This window comes from Macaca mulatta, chromosome 16 (genome assembly GCF_049350105.2).
Source record: "Macaca mulatta isolate MMU2019108-1 chromosome 16, T2T-MMU8v2.0, whole genome shotgun sequence".
Taxonomy (NCBI): domain Eukaryota; kingdom Metazoa; phylum Chordata; class Mammalia; order Primates; family Cercopithecidae; genus Macaca; species Macaca mulatta.
Genome location: NC_133421.1, coordinates 51,302,742 through 51,318,226, shown reverse-complemented (window position 1 = coordinate 51,318,226; position 15,485 = coordinate 51,302,742). Strand labels below are relative to the sequence as shown.

Here is a 15,485-nt window from a genome sequence, read left to right as displayed (position 1 = left end):
GGCAGGTGAATCGCTTGAACCTGGGAGGCAGAGGTTGCAGTGAGATTAGATCAGGCTACTGCACTCCAGCCTGGGCGATAGAGATACTCCATCTCAAAAAAAAAAAAAAAAAAAAAAAGCCAGCAACAGCTTGAGACTTGATTGAGGTTTAGCAAGAAGCACCCTCATGTGAATACGTGTTAACGAGATGTCAGGAAGGAGCACTGGTGCTGCTCTAATCTGATGTTACTCCCTTGCCCAAAGCCCTTCAATACTCCTTATTGTCCTCTGGATAAAGCCCCAACTCCATCCCATGCTCCTTGAGGCTCTGCATGGGCTGGCTCCACAGCTTTTCCAGCCTGCCTGTACTGTCCACCATGCTGCAGTGGCAGCCACAGCTACAGCTGCAGCCTCCTTCCAGCCTTAGAGCTTTTGCCTGTGTAGTTCCCCTTGCTTAAAATGTTTTTACCCTGCCTCTCCTGCTAAATCTAACTTCTCATGCTGAGTTCCCTCTGTTATCATAGTAAGAGTCCTTTAATTTCTCTTTTAGTCCTTATCACATCTCCAATCCATTCATTATTCCACTGTGTGATTATCAGTCAGTTTCCTGGGCTAGACTACAGACTGTCCAAGGACCTGAGAGTTTTCATCTGTCACTGCTGGAGTCTTAGGCTAGCAAAGTACCTTGCATGGAAGATATCTATACCTATCTACCTATATTTCTGCCTGTCCATCTGTCTATAGGATGCATGTGTATAATGATTAGAAAGCTGAGAAATGTGATAGAAAAGGAGTGTGGGAAGCCTGAATAAACTTTGAAAAGATTAAAAAAAAAAAAAATTGGGAAGGTAAGAATAAGGATCAAGGACCAAGATACTAAATTCAGCCAGGCGCTGTGGCTCACGCCTGTAATCCCAGCACTTTGGGAGGCTGAGGCAGGTGGATTACTTGAGGTCAGGTGTTTGAGACCAGCCTGGCCAATATGGAGAAATCCGTCTCTACTAAAAATATAAAAATTAGCCGGGTGTGGTGGCAGGCACCTGTAATCCCAGCTACTCGAGAGGCCGAGACAGGAGAATTGCTTGAACCCAGGAGGCAGAGGTTGCAGTAAGCTGAGATTGCGCCACTGCACTCCAGCCTGGGCTACAGAGTGAGACTCCCTCTCAAAAAAAAAAAAAAAAAAAAGTGACTATACTTAATATATTCTTGAAAATTCCTGAGAGCATATGTTAAGCATCTTTACAACAATAAAATGATACAAGTACATATGGTAATGCATATGTTAATTAGCTCCCTGTAGCCATTCCACAATGTATAATACTTCAAAACAACATGTACACAATAAATATATACAATTGGGACACTGATTACCATTACCTTTCCAAATATTGCTTTCACTCCACCTTCTGGAACTCCCATTGCATTTATATTGACCCCTCTCATTCTATTCTCTATCTCTTTGAAACTTTCTTGCATTTTCCCATCTCTGCATTTCTTTGAGCTACATCCTGGGTAATTTTTCAGATATGTCTTCACTAATTCTCTCTTTGGCAGTGTCTGCTGCTTAACCCATTCACTACGATTATTATTCCAATTATTGTACTTTCATTTTGAGAAATGAATAGACTAGAGAGGGTTTCCTTTTGCTTCTGCCTGGTGCCTGGGGCATTACCAAGCCAGGCTAATTTAAAGTAACTTTTTGTCCCATCCCCTAACATATACATATAGCAGTATGAATTCTGGCCCATTTTGAGGGACTGTGAGTTGTGAGATAGTGGTAAAGATTTCTCTGCCCCTTCCCATTCTCAGGCTGAGGCTGAGACAGGCACATATCTCTAACATCTTTCTCTTGGGGAGGGGGCATTCCTCAGAACTGAGGGTGTTCTTCTCCTGGGGTGGTCGCTTTATAGAATAGGGAGGGGCTCTCTAGTCAGACCTCCCACCTGGATCAGGCCCCAGGCTTTGTCTCCTGCCTGTGGTCCATTAAAAGCCAGATCCAGAGCTTCTGAGGATGGCCAATGTCCTCAGGAAATACACAGGGTCCATCCCTGCCTTTCCTTTCTGGATTTGTTTTCTTTCTCTGGGTCTCTGTGGATTTCTCTTTTTGCTAGATCAGGAATTTATTTTAAAAACTCATTTTCTTGTTCTATTTTCTCAACATTTTACATATTTTGAGCTTAGAAAAGCCTTCCCTGGACCTCAGGTCTACTCACTGCCAGAGAAGCTTATCCCTCAATTCATCTGATCCTTCAGACTTTCACGCCGTTTCACTCACTAGGCCCCTAGCCCAATCTCTCACCTACTTCATGCTGCACCACAGCGTATTTCCTCTATCTCATGGGTCCCCAACTTTTTTGGCACCAGAGACCAGTTTTATGGAAGACAAATTTTCCATTTTTCCACGGATAATAGGGGGTGGGTGGGAATGGTTTCAGGATGAAACTGTTCCACCTTAGCTGATCAGGCATTAGTTAGATTCTCATAAGGAGTGTGCAACCTAGATCCCCGGCATGCTCAGTTCACAATAGGGTTCACGCTCCTATGAGAATCTAATGTGGCTGCTGATCTAACAGGAGGCGGAGCTCAGGTGGTAATGACACTCACCTCCTGCTGTGTGGCCTAGTTCCTAACAGGCCACCAACTGGTACCATGCACGGTCCGGGGGTTTGGAATCCCTTGCTCTAACTGGTCCTAGAGCCAACCAACAGTCATCTCCTCTACTCCCATTTCCCCAGCACTGCTGGAGAAAGAAAGTTGCAGAATCTTCCAGCACTCTTACTCCAAATACTCCAAATTTATGCAAACTGCAACTACATCCTCACTGCTGCTTGGCATTCCTTTTTTTTTTTTTTTGAGCTGGAGTCTCACTCTATCACCCAGGCTGCAGTTCAGAGGTGCAATCTCAGATCACTGCAATCTCTGCCTCCTAGGTTCAAACGATTCTCCTGCCTCAGCCTCCGGAGTAGCTGGGATTATAGGCAGGCGCTACCAGGCCCAGCTAATTTTTTTTATTTTTAGTAGAGATGGGGTTTCACCATGTTGGCTAGGCTGGCCTCAAACTCCTTGGCCTCCCAAAGTGCTGGGATTACAAGCCTGAGCCACCACACCCAGTTGGCATTCCTTTTTTTGTTTGTTTGTTTTTTGAGACGGAGTCTCGCTCTGTCACCCAGGCTTGAGTGCAATGGTATGATCTCGGCTCACTGCAACCTTTGCCTCCCGAGTTCAAGCGATTCTCCTGCTTCAGCCTCCTGAGTAGCTGGGATTACAGATGCACGCCACCATGCCTAAGTTTTGTATTTTTACTAGAGACGGGTTTTCTCCATGTTGGCCAGGCTGGTCTTGAACTCCTGACCTCAAGTGATCTGCCAGCCTCGGCCTCCCAAAGTGCTGGGATTACAGGGGTGGGCCACCACGCCCGGCCGGCATTCCTTTTATACATACTTTTTTTTTTCTTTCAATTTCTTCTACCCAGCTGTTTCAAATGTTCTCCACAATTGAGTGGTTCTCCGTGACAGTGGAGCCACTCCCAAAGGGAAATTTTGAAATTCTGTGGGGATGTTTTTGTTTCCCTGTGTAGTCATGCCAAACCTTTACATATTAAAATATGGTACTGTAGGGCAGGGCGCGGTGGCTTATGCCTGTATTCCCAGCACTTTGGGAGGCTGAGGCGGGCGGTACATACGGTCAGGAGTTCGAGACCAGCCTGGCCAATATGGTGAAACCATAAAAAAAAATAACAAATATAAAAAATTAGCCAGGTGTGGTGGTGCACACCTGTAGTATCAGCTACTCGGGAGGCTGAGGCAGGAATATCACTTGAACCCGGGAGGCAAAGGTTGCAGTGAGCCAAGATTGTGCCACTGCACTCCAGCCTGGGTGACAGAGTAAGACTCTGTCTCAAAAACAAATAAATAAATAAATGTATTGTAACTTATTTTATTTTTCTCTCTCTTTTATATTTGTGTTGTTTTGTTTTTAAGACAGGGTCTTGCTCTGTAACCCAGGCTGGATGGAGTGCAGTCACGCAATTTCAGCTCACTGTAGCCTCAACCTCTTGGGCTCTGGTGATCTTCCACCTCACCCTCCTGAGTAGCTGGGACCACAGGCATGCACCACCATGCCCAGCTAATTTTTTCTTTTCTTTTCTTTTGTACAGTTGGGGTTAAGCCATGTTGCCCAGCTTGGTCTCGAACTTCTGGACTCAGGCGATCCTCCTGCCTTGGCCTCCCAAAGTCCTGGGATTATAGATGTGTGCCACCCCACGTGGCTTCTCTCCCTCATATTATAGTTAGAACATATTATCTGTGGGGTAACTATATGTAGTTTGTATTTTCTATGAATATCTTCAGGGTAGTAAGTGGAATGTTACTAGTTGTTATAAAAGGAAACCCTGGGCCAGGCACGGTGTCTCCCACCTGTAATCCTGGCACTTTGGGAGGCCAAGGCAGGCAGAATACCTGAGATCAGGAGTTTGAGACCAGTCTGGCCAACATGGTGAAACCCTGTCTTTACTAAAAATACAAATATTTAGCTGGGCATGGTGGCATGCGCCTCTAATCCCAGCTACTTGGGAGGCTGATGCAGGGGAATTGCTTGAATCAGGGAGGTGGAGGCTGTAGTGAGCCGAGATCGCACCACTGCACTCCAGCCTGAGTAACAGAGCTAGACCCTGTCTCAAAAAAAAAAAAAAAGAAACACTTAGAAACACTTGATTTGACAGAATTGACAACCACAAACGAATCCTATTGCATCCACATCATTTTCACAGGAGTGAGAATAACTTCTTTACGATGAAAGTCCGGCCAGGCACAGTGGCTCACGCCTGTAATCCTAGCACTATGGGAGGCCAAGGCAGGCAGATCACGTGAGGTCAGGAGTTCGAGACCAGCCTGACCAACATGGCGAAACCCCGTCTCTACTAAAATATAAAAATTAGCTGGGCATGGTGGCTCAGGCATGTAATCCCAGCTACTTGAGAGGCAGAGGCACAAGAATTGCTTGAACCTGGGAGGTGGAGGTCGCAGTGAGCCGAGATTGTGCCACTACACTCCAGCCTGGGTGACAGAGGAAGACTCCATCTCAAAAAACAAAAGGAAACACTAACAAGAAAACATAGGTGTAAATCTTCTTGACCTCCAATTAGGGAATGATTTCTTACATGACATCAAAAGCACAAGTATAGAATGTCAATCATCCTTCAATAAAGTGGTTAAAAAAAAAAGATTTCTCTTCAGTGAGGCCTTTGGAGAAAAAAAGGCAGGTAGGCTGGGCGCGGTGGCTCACACCTGTAATCCCAGCACTGTGGGAGGCAGAGGTGGGCGCATCACTTGAAGCCAGGAGTTCGAGACCAGACCAGCCTGGCCAACATGACGAAACCCCATCTCTACAAAAAACACAAAAATCAGCTGGACATGGTAGTGCATGCCTATAATCCCAGCTTCTCGGGAGGCTGAGGCATGAGAATCGCTTGAGCCTGGGAGGCAGAAGTTGCAGTGAGCTGACATTGTGCCACTGCACTCCAGCGTGGGTGACAGAGGGAAATTATCTCAAAAAAAAAAAAAAAAAAAAAAGATGCAAATAGCCAATAAGCACACGAAAATATGCTCAATATCCTTAGCCATCAGGATAATGCAAATCAAAATCACCATGAAATACCACTTCACCCTCACTATGATTGCTAGAATCGAAATGACAAGTATCTGGCTATGAGTGGGCAAACTAGTTGATTTTCCTGAAAAAGGCTAAAACTACGAAGAAGATTGTGCCAAGCCTTGAGTGTGCTGAGTCCAACTGCAGAACAAAGAGAATGCTGGGTATTAAGAGATGTAAGCATTTTGAAGTGGGAGGAGATGAGAAGAGAAAGGGCCAAATGATATACAGTTCTAAGTGTCATCTTTTGTTTTATAATGAAGACAATAAAATATTGAGGTTATGTTCACATAAAAAAAAAAGTCTCCAGACAATCTCTGGCTCTTTCTAAAAATCAAACTATCTTTTAAATGGGTGAATTGTATGGTATAATATTAATAGATGGCTTCCCCATCTCCCTTCCCCAGACAGACTCCCGATTATGACAAGGACTACGTTCCAAGGGTATCTGCATTCCCCTCACCCAGAATAACCTTTATCCACAATAAGTACCCCATTATATATTGGCTGAATTGAATGAACTGGAAATCAAACTCAGGAAGCATTTCCAAAAGGATTTCCTTTAAACATGTTTTTAATTTTTAGAGATAGGGTCTTGTTCTGTCACCTGGGCCTCCAAAAGTACTGGGATTACAATACAAGCACAAGCCACTGAGCCTGGACTTTCTGCATTTTTAAATTGATAGATCACAGTAATATGTAACTTTTTCCCTTTTTAAAACTACTATGGGCCGTGGCTCACACATGTAATCCCAGCACACTGGGAGGCTGAGGTTAATGGATCACCTGAAGTCACGAGTTCAAGACCAGCCTGACCAATACAGTGAAACCCCATCTCTACTAAAATACAAAAATTAGTCGGCCGGGAGCAGTGGCTCACGCCTGTGATCTCAGCACTTTGGGAGGCCAAAGAGGGCAGATTATCTGAGGTCAGGAGTTCAAGCCTAGCCTGGCCAAAATGGTGAAACCCCATCTCTACTAAAAATATAAATATTAGCCAGGCGTGGTGGCAGGTGCCTGTAATCCCAGCTACTCAGGAGGCTGAGGCAGGAGAATCACTTGAACCCAGCGGACGGAGGTTGCAGTGAGCCAAGATCACAGCATTGCACTCCAGCTTGGATAACAAGAGAGAAACTCCATCTCAAAAAAAACAAAACAAAACAAAACAAAAAACCCAGGCTTGGTGGCAGGCATCTGTAATCTCAGCTACTAAGGAGGCTGAGGCAAGAGAATCACTTGAACCTGGGAGGCAGAGGTTGTAGTGAGCCAAGATCATGCCATTGCACTACAGACTGAGCAACAAGAGCAAAACTTCATCTCAAAAAAACAAAACAAAACAAAAAAACAAAAAAAACTACTACTATGTCAGAACCTAAAGCTGATCCATTCAAAACAGTCATTTTAGAATGCAGTAAATGAATTTCAATTCTATAGTCATGTTAAAAGCAGGTTAAAATCCTTTAGGGGCCAGATATGGTACTCATGCTTGTAATCCCAGCACCTTGAGAGGCCGAGGTGGGAGGATCACTTGAGGCCAACAGTTCAGACCAGCCTGGACAACGTAGCGAGACCCTATCACTACAAAAAGTGTTGTTTTTTTTTTAAATTAGCCAGCTGACCATGTGTGGTGGCTCACACCTGTAATCCCAGTACTTTGGGAGGACGAGGCAGGTGGATCACCCGAGGCCAAGTTCAAGACCAGTCTGGCCAACATGGCGAAACCCTGTCTCTACTAAAAAATACAAAAAAGTAGCCAGGCATTGTGGCGGGCACCTGTAATCCCAGCTACTCAGGAGGCTGAGGCAGGAAAATTGCTTGAACTCAGGAGGTAGAGGCTGCTATGAGCCGAGATCAAACCATTGCACTCCAACCTGGGCAACAAGAGGGAAACTCCGTCTCAAAAAAAAAAAAATTAGCCAGCCATGGTGGCACGTGCCTGCATAGCTACTTGGAAGGCTGAGATAGAAGGACTGTTTGAGTCCAGGAGGTCAAGGCTGCTTTGAGCCATGATCAAGCACTACTGTACTCCAGTCTGGGAGACAAGAGCAAGACCCCGTCTCTAAAAATAAAATTGCTTAGAGGAAATCCTTCCTGAGTTTGATTTCCAGTTCATTTGACTCAGTCAACATATATGTGGTACTCACTGTGTACAAAGTTTATGCTGGATTAAGGGAACACAGACAAGAGAAAACACCAAGGAAGCCTGTTACTATCATAGACTAAACAGTAGTACAGCTTCTCACTTCCATGGAAATTTAAAGACACAGTTCACAAGAAACAAGCAAGGAGAAGCCAAAATCGGCCACTTGACAATCACACTGGCTACTTCCCATTTGACAAAGAATAACACAGGGGAAAGCGTGAACACAGTCGCCCACTACCACAAATTAGGCAGCTGAGTCTCCCACATTTGGGGAAATCACAGGGGCCAGCAAACAGAATGCAATGAGTGAAACTCGCCCTGGGAAAACCACCTTTGTGGTCAGGGTATCTTCCCTGATGGGTAAGTGGAAGGCATGGTTGTTGCCTGACATCTCACCCTCAGATTCAAAACACTCTTCACATAGGGTCACTCTCCTTGCATAAGTTCTAGCCTGCCACTTAGAAGATAGAGACTTTTCCAAAGTTTAAGAGCCAGAAATGGCCGGGCGCAGTGGCTCACACCTGTAATCCCAGCACTTTGGGAGGCTGAAACGGGCAGATCACAAGGTCAGGAGTGATCTGAGACTAGCCTGGCCAATATGGTGAAACCTCATCTCTACTAAAAATACAAAAATTAGCCTGGTATGGTGGCGGTGCCTGTAAGCCCAGCTACTCAGGAGCCTAAGGCAGGAGAATTGCTTGAACCTGGTAGGCAGAGCTTGCAGTGAGCAGATATCGCGCCATTGCATTCCAGTCTGGGTGACACAGCGAGACTCCAACTCAAGAAAAAAAAAAAAAAAAAAAAAAAAGGAAGTTTTCAGATGTGATTGATTTAAGATGAAAAGCTTATCCAGATGGGCCTAATGTAATCACAGGGTCCTTAACAGAAGGACACTGGGAAGACAGTGTGGCGATTCCTCAAGGATCTAGAACTAGAAATATGATTTGACCTGCTAATCCCATTACTGGGTATATACCCATAGGATTATAAATCGTGCTACTTTAAAGACACATGCACATGTATGTTTACTGTGGCACTATTCACAATAGCAAAGACTTGGAACCAACCCAAATGTCCATCAACGATAGACTGGATAAGAAAATGTGACACATATACAACATGGAATACTATGCAGCCACAAAAAAAGGATGAGTTCATGTCCTTTGTAGGGACATGGATGAAACCAGAAACCATAATTCTGAGCAAACTATCGCAAGGACAGAAAACCAAACACCGCACGTTCTGATAGGTGGGAACAGAACAATGAGAACACTGGACACAGGGCAGGGAACATCACACACTGGGGCCTGTCATGGGGTGGGGGAATGGGGGAAGGATAGAATTAGGAGAAATACTTAACGTAAATGACGAATTAATGGATGCAGCAAATCAACATGGCACATATATACATATGTAACAAACCAGCACATTGTGCACATGTACCCTAGAACTTAAAGTATAATAATAATAATAATAATAATAATAAAAAGAGAAGGACACTGCAGCCGGGCACCGTGGCTCACACCTGTAATCCCAGCACTTTGGGAGGCTGAGGCAGGTAAATCACCTGAGGTTAGGAGTGCGAGACCAGCCTGGCCAACATGGTGAAACCCCATCTCTACTAAAAATACAAAAATTAGCTGGGCGTGGTGGCGCATGCCTGTAATCCCAGCTACTCAGGAGGCTGAGGCAGGAGAATCCCTTGAACCCTTGAGGCTGAGGTTGCTGTGAGCTGAGATCACTCCATTGCACTCCAGCCTGGGCTATGAGAGCTACTCAGGAGGCTGAGGCAGGAGAATCCCTTGAACCCTTGAGGCTGAGGTTGCTGTGAGCTGAGATCACTCCATTGCACTCCAGCCTGGGCTACGAGAGCAAAACTCGGTCTCCAAGAAAAAAAAAAAAGCAGGACTCTGGGGGTTCACGAAAATATATAAAGACAGAAGAAAAGTCAGAAGATGCTAAATTGTTAGCTTTGAAAAGGAAAGGGCTACAAACAAGAAAAATGTGAAGGTAACACTCCCTTAGAGCCTCCAGAAAATTGGCCATTCAGACATCAATCTCTGGGTATTCCAAAACAAGAATTATGACATAACACGAGATTACAACACAATACAGGAGAACCTAAGAAGTAAAGATACAAGGAACGTTTTTCACAAACAAGCCAGAACACGAAAGAGTACAAATACAGTCCTCACTACCACAAGTTAGACACACATCCACGGTACAACACACAAGCAATCATTTCGGGAAAACCACTTTTGTAATCATGGTAGTTGCTCTGCTGGGTAAACGTAAGTCCTGCGACCTGCCTGGGAGCTAACCCTTAGATTCAAACCACTCTAAATATAGGGTCATTTTTCTCATGTGCTCTTCAGACCCCCTAATTTCTGAAATAAAGATTTTTTTCCAAATTACAATAATCCAGCAGCTATATTTTTAATATCTGGCTATTCAAAATCTTAGGAAATATAAGCCTAGGGTACAAATAGCCAGCAGTCACTGCGCTTATCTACATACTCCACACCCCTTTTTTTTTTTTTTTTTTTTTTTTTTTTGAGACGGAGTCTCGCTCTGTCGCCCAGGCTGGAGTGCAGTGGCCGGATCTCAGCTCACTGCAAGCTCCGCCATTCTCCTGCCTTAGCCTCCCGAGTAGCTGGGACTACAGGCGCCCGCCACCTCGCCCGGCTAGTTTTTTGTATTTTTTAGTAGAGACGGGGTTTCACCGGGTTAGCCAGGATGGTCTCGATCTCCTGACCTTGTGATCCGCCCGTCTCGGCCTCCCAAAGTGCTGGGATTACAGCCTTGAGCCACCGCGCCCGGCACTCCACACCCCTTTTGATGATCTTATTCAGCATGTCCTTTCCTAGTATGCTTGGTGACATAACTGACATAAAACTCAAAAATGCTCTACAGATTAAAAGATAAATAACGTAAACTAGCTCCTGCCTTTAAGGGTTTGGCGCTAATGATGTCACTATGGCGTCTTTTCTCTTTTTTTTTCCCCTCCCAGAGACAAAGTCTTGCTTTGTTGCCCAGGCTGGGGTGCAGTAATTATCGAACTTCTGGCCTCAGGGGATCCTCCAGCTTCAGCCTTCCCCAGCAGCTGTGAAAACAGGCGTGCACTGGTTTCTTGCACAGTTAAACAAGTTCCTATGCACGTAACCTGAATAAGTTTGAAAACATGAAATTTGGTAAAATTATTTCTGAAAATCCAGTCTACATATCTGAAAATCCAATCTCCGTATAGGTTACCTACCAGTCCAAATTGTCATGCTTACGTACAAAATGCTGTCTTTCAAACATACAGCAAAGGATCAATCTTACTTGAAAGATCAATTGCACAACGCTAATTCTAATTTTGAATGAAGCAGGCTGGAAGCTGTGGCTCCTGCCTGTAATCCCAGCACTTTGGGAGGCTGATGCTGGCGGATCACTTGAGGTCAGAAATTCGAGACCAGCCTGGCCAACATGGTACAACCCTATCTCTAATAAAAATACAAAAGTCAGCCGGGAGTGATGGCAGGCACCTGTAATCCCAGCTACTCAGGAGGCAGGAGAATCTATTGAACCTAGGAGGTGGAGGTTGCAGTGAGCCGAGATCACGCCACTGCACTCTTGCCTGGGCGACAGAGCGAGACGCCATCTCAAAAAAAACCCCACAAAAACAAAAACAAAAACAAAAAACCAAATTAGAATTGGAGTTTCAGAGTTAACAGTGTTCTTCAATTGTCTTTCCAAGATCACACTAGAATCACCCTAATTTCCCACATCTTTTATCTTACAGAATGACTCTTCTGGTATCTTCTCCTCTGCCAAAATAAATTAGCCAGAGTTTACAACTTCTTTTCCCTTGTCTCTGACTTCAAGCTCACAGTTTTCCATCTTTACAACAGGAAGAAATAATGCTGTTTTAAAAAATCTTGGGCCGGGCACAGTGGCTCACACCTGTAATCCCAGCACTTTGGGAGGCTGAGGTGGGTGGATCACCTGAGGTCAGGAGTTCAAGACCAGCCTAGCCAACATGGCGAAACCCTCTACTAAAAATAAAAAAAATTAGCCAGGCATGGTGGTGGGCGCCTGTAATCCCAGGTACTCAGGAGGCTGAGACAGGAGAATTGCTTGAACCCAGGAGGCAGAGGCTGCAGTGAGCCGAGATCGTGCCATTGAACTCCAGCCTGAGTGACAAGAAACTCTGTCTCTAATGATAAATAAATAAAAATCTTGATAAACAAGCAACAACTGAGAACATAGAGGTGTCTTAGATGGGGAGAAAAATAATATTGGGACAAGGAGGTAGGGGATTCTGTGATGCAAGCAGACACGTGTTCTCAAGTCTGATGTTCTGACAGTCTATCAATTTTTATATATATTTCAAAGAAGTATTATGTAATATATATGTACACATATATGTATATGTATGCTCTATAAATGATCAACATTTTGTTTTGTCAAATAAAACACACTTTGAAATCTGGTTGGAGGGCTGGTCGTGGTGGCTCACACCTGTAATCCCAGTACTGTGGGAGGCCGAGGCAGGTGGATCATTTGAGGCCAGGAGTTCAAGACTAGCCTGGCAAACATGGTGAAACCCTGTCTCTACTAAAAACACAAAAATATCTGGTGGTGCGCGTCTGTCATCCTAGCTACTCAGGAGGCTGAGGCAAGAGAATCGCTTGAACCCGGGAGGCAGAGGTTGCAGTGAGCTAAGATCATGCCATTGAACGCCAGCCTGGGTGATAGTGGGAAACTCTTGTCTCAAACAGAAAAGCAAAAAGAAATCTGGTGGAACAACTCATGTAAGGGAAAAGGTGATGTATGTGAACTATACTGCTGTTACCACTAAACAGTTCTTAAACAACCAAAATGCCAGTTTCAGAAGATTTGTGACTAGCAGTGCCTTCTTCAGGCTATTGTACAGCGGCACCATCACAGCTTACTGCAGCCTTGATCCCCAGGGGTCAAGTGATCCTCCCACCTGAGCGTCCTGAGTAGCTGGGACTGCAGACACACACTACCATGTCTGGCTAATTTTTGTACTTTTTGTAGAGAGGGAGTTTCACCATGTTGCCCAGGCCAGGCTCAAACTCCTGGGCTCAAGCAGTTGACCCATCTCTGCCTCCCAAACAGGTGGGATGAGAGGCATGGAACCACCATGCCCAGGCCACGGAGTGTTTCTTTCTTTCTTTCTTTCTCTCTCTCTCTCTTTCTTTCTTTCTTTCTTTCTCTCTCTCTCTCTCTCTTTCTCTCTTCCTTTCTTTCCTTTCTTTCCTTCTTTCCTTCTTTCTTTCTTTTCCTTCCTTCCTTCCTTCCTTTCTTTCTTTCTTTTTTGAGACAGAGTCTTGCTGTGTCGTCTATAGAGTGCAGTGGCACCATCTTGGCTCACTGCAACATCTGCCTCCCGGGTTCAAACAGTTCTCCTGCCTCAGCCTCCTGAGTAGCTGGGATTACAAGTATGTGCCACGATGCCCAGCTAGTTTTTATATTTTTGGTAGAGACGGGTTTTTGCCACATTGGCGAGGCTGGTCTTGAACTCCTGACCTCAAATGATCCACCTGCCTCAGCCTCCCAAAGTACTGGGATTACAGGTGTGAGCCACCGCGACCACTCCTCCAACCAGATTTCAAAGTGTGTTTTATTTCACAAAACAAAATGTTGATAATTTATAGGCCCACCTCAGCCTCCCAAAGTGCCGGGATTACAGGCGTGAGCCACCATGCCCGGCTGCCCAGCCTACAGAGTCTTAAGTGGCCTGTGAATCCTCACAAGTCCCAGTTTCAATATTTCACAAAAATTTCACTGTTACTGGCCTAGTTATCAAAATATCTATTTAGGGGAGTCAGCCTTAGGCAAAAAGATGTCTGTCCTCCACTGTCTTGTAACTCTAAGCAAGTTACAAAAAATGCTACTGTTACAATCCTCACAGAGGCCCTGCATACCATAATACCCTTTGAGAAGAGCCACATTTCTTTGATTAGAAAAAAATGAGGAGCTGGGTGTCGTAGCTCACACCTATAATCCCAGCACTTTGAGAGGCCAAGTTTGCAGCGTGCTGAGATCACACCATTGCACTCCAGCCTGGGCGACAGGGCGAGACTCCGTCTCAAAAAAAAGAAAAAAAAAGACAAAAATGAGGAAAGACAGCACGGTGGCTTATGCCTGTAATCCCAGCACTTTGGGAGGCTGAGGCTGCTGGATCACTTGAGGTCAGGAGTTCAAGACCAGCCTGGACAAGAGTTCAAGACCAGCCTGGACAACATAGCGGAACCCCATCTCTACTAAAGATATAAAAATAAGCCAGGCATGGTGGCACATGTCTGTAATCCCAGCTACTGGGGAGGCTGAGGCAGGAGAATTGCTTGAACCTGGGAGGTGGAGGTTGCAGTGAGCTGAGATCATGCCACTGCACACCAGCTTGAGTGACAAAGCAAGACTCCGTCTCAAAAAAAAAAAAAAGAGGAAATATGTTTAATACTAATATAAGTAAACATATAAAATCTTTATAAACTGCATCTAGTACATTATTAAGAGACACAGTTGGCCAGGCGCGGTGGTTTACACCTCTAATCCCAGCACTTTGGGAGGCTGAGGCAGGCGGATCACCTGAGGTCAGGAGTTCGAGACCAGCCTGGTCAACATGGTGAAACCCTGTCTCTACTAAAAATACAAAAATTAGCCGGGTATAGTGGCTCATGCCGGTAATCCCAGCTACTCAGGAGGCTGAGGCAGGAGAATTGCTTGAACCTGGAAGGTGGAGGTTGCAGTGAGCTGAGATCATGCCACTGCACTCCAGCCTGGGCAACAGAGCAAGACTCTGGCTCAAAAAAAAAAAAAGAGAGACACTTGGCCGTGTGGAGTGGCTCCCGCCTGTAATCCCAGCACTTTGGGAAGCCGAAGCAGGCAGATCACGAGGTCAAGAGATTGAGACTATCCTGGCCAACATGGTGAAACCCCATCTCTACTAAAAATACAAAAATTAGTTGGACGTGGTGGCGCATCCCTGTCATCCCAGCTACTCAGGAGGCTGAGGCAGGAGAACTGCTTGAAGCCGGGAGGTGGAGGCTGCAGTGAGCCGAGATGGCACCCCTGCACTCCAGCCTGGTGACAGAGCGAGACTCCGTCTCCAAAAAAAAAAAAAAAAAAAAAAAATTAAATAAATGAGACACAATTACTCAAGAGGTTTTATTCCAGGACTATAGGACCTACATATATAAAAGTATATGATAAGGGTAGCATTTCATATAGATAGGGAAGGAACTGATTATTTCAAAGACTGCTCCAAAAATTAGGTCACAACTGGAAAGAAAAAAAAAAAATGCTTCTGCTGGGCATGGTGGCCAAGGTGGGTGGATCACCTGAGGTCAGGAGCATGAGACCAGCCTGAGCAATATGATGAAATCCTGTCTACTAAAAATACAAAAATTACCTAGGCGTGGTGGTAGGTGCCTGTAATCCCAGCTACCCAGGAGGCTGATACAGGAGAATCGCTTGAACATGGGAGGTAGAGGTTGGAGTGAACTGAGATCACACCATTGCACTCCAGCGTGGGCAACAAGAGTGCAACTCGGTCTAAAAAAAAAAAAAAAAAATTGCTTCCATATTAGCCAGGCATGGTGACACAGGCCTGGAATCCCAGCTACTCTGGAGGCTGAGGCAGAAGAATCACTTGAACCAGGGAGGCAATGGTGGCAGTGAGCAGAGATCGTGCCATTGCACT

General features: G+C 45.2%; 2 protein-coding genes and 1 non-coding gene across 5 annotated transcripts in view; all 3 read right to left on the bottom strand.

The window, feature by feature from the left end:
• Positions 1-15,485, bottom strand: part of TEX14 (testis expressed 14, intercellular bridge forming factor) — a 138,437-nt gene that overhangs the window by 115,170 nt on the left and 7,782 nt on the right. The gene's annotated exons all lie outside the window — the stretch shown is intronic.
• Positions 1-15,485, bottom strand: part of IGBP1C (IGBP1 family member C) — a 32,116-nt gene that overhangs the window by 8,902 nt on the left and 7,729 nt on the right. The gene's annotated exons all lie outside the window — the stretch shown is intronic.
• Positions 7,978-8,139, bottom strand: LOC114673301 (U1 spliceosomal RNA). Its single transcript, XR_003724021.1, has one exon. It is a non-coding gene; the product is annotated as a U1 spliceosomal RNA (small nuclear RNA).